The sequence below is a fragment of the Dipodomys spectabilis genome, unplaced genomic scaffold (genome assembly GCF_019054845.1).
Source record: "Dipodomys spectabilis isolate Male_0828 unplaced genomic scaffold, ASM1905484v1 ptg000218l, whole genome shotgun sequence".
Taxonomy (NCBI): Eukaryota; Metazoa; Chordata; class Mammalia; order Rodentia; family Heteromyidae; genus Dipodomys; species Dipodomys spectabilis.
In genome coordinates, this window is record NW_024870895.1 from 158,621 (window position 1) to 163,596 (window position 4,976).

A 4,976-nucleotide genomic window follows, 5' to 3' on the forward strand; every position below is an offset into this window, starting at 1 on the left:
TTTCTACTTAAGTGATAATGTTTTGTGATACTTCAGACAAAACAGTTACCTTGCTAATGAGTATGGATTTGCACTTGGGTGATGGAAATACTCTACTTACACAGGGGTAAATTAAATAGATTTTTGGGGGTAGATGGTACTTCTTGAACTAAGACCCTAGATGATGTCCCTGAGCTTTTTCTCTCAAGGCTATCACTCTACCACTTTCAGCCACAGTTCCAATTCTGATTTTCTGTTGGTTGTTTGGAGATAAGAGGCTCATGGACTTTCCTGCCCAGGATGGCTTCAAACCACAATCGTCAGATCTCACCCTCTGAGTAACCAGAATTCCAGCCATGAGTCATCAATGATTTTAATAATTTAGTAAATTGTGCAGTTACAGAAGTTATAAATTATCCTTATAACCTGTGTAATATATGTGTGTGTATATATCAATGCATACGGATAGAAATATTTTAGCATATTTTTGTATCTACAATAGAGTTGTGAAATCATCCTTCATTATAAAATAAAATGGTAGCCGGGCGCCGGTGGCTCATGCCTGTAATCCTAGCTACTCAGGAGGCAGAGATCTGAGAATCGCAAGTCAAAGCAGACAGGAAAGGAAAATTGGAGAGATTCTTATCTCCCATAAACCACTCAAAAACCGGAAGGGGCACTGTGGCCCAATTGGTAGAGTGCTAGCCATGAGCTGAAGAGCTGAGGGAGAGCGCCCAGATCCCAAGTTCAAGCCCCACGACAGACGAAAAATAAATAAATAAAAATAAAATAAAATGGAAACAAAAGTTAATAAGGAGCAAAACAAAGAGAATTGTCACAGGTTTCTTGTTGTTGAATGTAATATGAATTGTGAGAATCAGTTTGGCAAAATCATCTCTACCTTAACAAAATGGATAATAGCTATTAAATCCAATCCATCTATTTGCCCATATTGTGCATCCTCACACATGTGTCAAAATCAAACCACAGTTTCTGCCATTGTATTTAACTCACCTGTTATAAGTTAGAGGATAGATGAAGTAATCAAATAAAGATTAAAATAATAGTATGTGAGGCTATGAGTTAAAGCTGAAAATGATTTTAAGTATGATAATAGCTTATTAAATTGCATATTTCTTACTTTTACTCTATTGTCATGTCCCTCATGCCCACATTAGAAAAGTACATAGAAGGTTCTCAATAAATTATATGTACAATTATGAAAAAAAGTATTGAAAAAATATGGACACAGTGTGGTTTTAGCTTATTGTGACCTGTAGGGGGTAGTGTGTTTTTGAGGATATGCAATACGTTCTAATGGAGATGAAGAGAGGGATGTGATTATTCTGGAAAACTGGCTAGAGGGTTGTTCCCAGAAAGATAGTGATGAATTCTTCCAAAAGGTTACAGTAAAATCACTTTCACAACCATGTTCACTGCTGCACTATTCACCGTAGAAAACTGATGGAAATAGCCCAGATTCCCTTTGGCAGAGGGATGGTTAGAGAAAGTGTGGCACATGTACACAATTGGATTGCACCAATCCATTATGAAGACTGTTACATTATTTGCAAAGAAATGGATAGATCTAAAAATATGTTAAGTAAACTAAGTCAGAGACACACACACAAAGGAACCATGTTCTGTCTCATATTTGGAAGATAGAACTTTATGCAAGTTTTCACAACAATATTAACCAAAGCATGCTATTTGCAGAGGAGAATTTCAAAGGTGTATTTTCTTATAAAATTGAATTTTTAATCCAACAAAATGAATACCAGGAAACTATCACTTAAGATGTGAGGGGAATTCAAAGAGAAGGAATAAAAAGAGTTATGGAGGAAGAGCGTGAAGGCATAATATTCAATGCAGATAGTATGAAAGTAGAAAAAATTAAAGTGGGGTGAGATTTGGAAGGGTGTGGAGAAGTTATGTAAAGATCCATTGTACTTAAAAACTGATTTGTTGAATGGAAATTCTCTTGTACAATTATTTAAGATAATAAAAATATAATTAAAAACAATGAAGACATTTTACCTTAAACTGTGTTCTCTTAAACCATGAGTCAATATAATAGTTTCCTCCTCAGAAATGTTCTTTGCAGGTATGTTCCTCACATTAACAGAAATGTGATCAGCACAATGTATATCAATCCATCACATTGCACATCATAAAGAGACACACTATAAATTCTATTTCCATCTCTTTAAAAAAAATTGTTTGCTCTATAAATTAATCAGAGGCATGGATTTTGTGGCTATTTAGTTCATTGAACATCTGTCTCTCTCTTCCTCTCTCTCATTCATGGTTCTCATATGATTGTTCCATAATTATCCTAATTTATTTTGTTGTTATATTTTTGGTTGCATCATTTCACTTTCTGCTCTGCCATTTCCCAAATCATTTACATAGAAAGTATTATTTCCTATGTTTTCATTCCTAGAATAAGCTGCACATGGAGACACCACTGGTCCTCATTTTCATTCTGTACCTTTTAATACGGAGGAAAATCTTTCCTGTGCTTTCTATCAATTCTCTACTCTCCAGTTAGAATAATTTAGAATAGTAAAAATGGAAAAAGAGAAAATAAGTCATGGTGAAAAAAAAAAGATGCAGAAAATTCACTGGATTTTTCTGAACAGTTCAACCAACGTCAACTAATGGGGAAATACATAGACACCTCATTCTGACTGGTACTCAGTCTCTGGTTAGGCAATTCTGATGAAGACAAGGAAGAAGATGAAAAAGTGAGGAATGGTATCATTTGCAAGAAAAAAATGGAGAAGGATCCAAGCAAATTTCTTCTTTGTGCTGCCGAAATTAATCGGCTTTCTACAGTGTGGCGAAACCTTTCCAAAAAGGCCACTAGGGATGACGATGAGTATACCGCTCTTCATCAGGAAACCTACAGTTGACACTGACACATTGTCCATGAGTTGGTGGCTCGAGGCAAATATTCATGCAATAACTGTGAATGGCTGGACACACCTGCACAGTGCTTATACGTGGAATAATACCAGTGTGGCTTCTTTCTTACTTCATCATGATGCAGATACCAATGTCTAAACGAAAGGCCTCTTGACCCCCTTGCATCTTGCTGCTGGGAATAGAAACAGCAAAGATACGTTTGATCTCCTTCTTTTGAACCATTATATTAAACCAGGTCTGAAGAACAACTTGGAAGAAACTGCATTTGATACTGCCAAAAGATAAGTATGTATGACTACCTCTTTGAAGTTGTGAAAGGCTGTACAAATTGTTCTCCTACGTCTTAATGGTTTGGTTAAGTTACTTAAATTTCAAAAATGCCAGTCCATCCTTTGTCTCTGTACAAAATATTTTCACAATACAAAGCAACAGCAATATCTTACTTTAAAAATTCATGGATTCCATGGTATTCTTCCAAATGAATTGCCTGACTTTGATGTCAAAATATATTCAAGAGTTGTTTGTATACATCTATAATGATTTCTGTAGAGCTTGTGATTTTTAAAATCAGAAATAATTTTAATGTATCTGTTGAAATGAGTAGTACAGAACCTAAAGACATTTCTGGTGCTTGTCTGAAGAAAGTATATTTTAACATATTCTGTATTCTGTTTGTAAAATGTCCATAATCTATTTCATTCTCTCCTAGATATAATGCTTTGAATACTACATTATTATATATTATATAAATTCATTAATAAATGTGTCCTTACAGATTGCATTCCATATAAAAACAGTTTAAGATTCTTTTTTCTCCTAGGTCCTTATAGTATTTTATTTCTTTGGGATAAAATTAAGATGTTATCTAATTTCAAAAGTTTTGTAAAGGTTATGCTATGTAAAGACCTTTCTAAATTGAAGATTTAATACACTGATGTCAAACTAACTTTTAATTATATGAATCACATATGTTGTTACACTTATATTTTTGTAATCAACTTTTTAATAACTGTTTTTCATTTCTAGCAACTGAAGAATGAAAAATATGGAATAATTCGCATATTTTCATATCATCCTTGTCCAAGTGGCATGTTAATCTCTATATTGTTGTAATTTATGTATACGTGCTGCTGAAGCATGTAGTATCCTGTAAATTTAAGTTGTTAATGATGCAGTCTTTATACAGGCATATATCCTTGGTTGCCTATTTGTAGCAAGGAAACCTTATTGTTACTAACAATGTTATTGATCTTATTTCTCTGAAATTCTGTGTATAGTGGAAAAACATATTGTTTGGTAGATTGCTCAAACTTGCATTTTTTTGCCAATGACTATTTTAAGTCTTTTTCATTTTAAATTTGATCATACTTTGAAGCCTTTATGGCTAGGTTCAAAGAGATGGCTTTTCAAGTACTTATTTATCAACTGAGTTAGCTTTGTGGAGCTAATGGATTCAAAGTAAGCCTTGCTGAAGTGCTACTTCTAAACTTTTGCAGCTTAAAATTTCCCAAATGAGGTCTTACTGGCACAAATGTCTACTGACCCTTTACCCTTCTTCCATGTAGTAACAGACCAAACAGAATATCTTACCCTGACAGCAAAGATTATTTTACTGGAAAAAAACTAATCTTAGTTACAAGGGATCATAGAGAAATAAACAGTTCTGACTAGAAAGTATTTTATCATAATTGTTTATTATACCTACCATTTCAAAAGTAGCTAAAGCCAAGAAGGTGAAAAAAAATTGTTCTTATGCATAATTACCTAATGTCCTGACCATCCAACCAGGCAGGAACTTACACTACTGAATTTCTATCACCAAATATTTCCATAGCTCCAGGAGAAGTCCATATTTTTCTCCTTGATATTAGGCCTTAAATTGGTAATGTTTTAATCACAGTGTTTCCTCTTGCCTCTAGGCTGTAAATCTACAAATGGTAAAGCTTTAGGTCTAACTCTACCAAACTCTGGGGTAGAGATAATGGAATAATACTGTAAAACAGAGTTGCCTTTGATACCCTAACCACAACAGAATAATGAAAAACATTTCCTTATATTACATATAGTTA

The 4,976-nt window shown here is 33.9% G+C and overlaps 1 pseudogene; it reads right to left on the minus strand.

Moving 5' to 3' along the window:
- Positions 1 to 3,946: 3,946 nt before the first annotated feature.
- LOC122122919 lies at positions 3,947 to 4,046 on the minus strand (annotated as a pseudogene).
- Between the last annotated feature and the right edge of the window lie 930 nt (positions 4,047 to 4,976).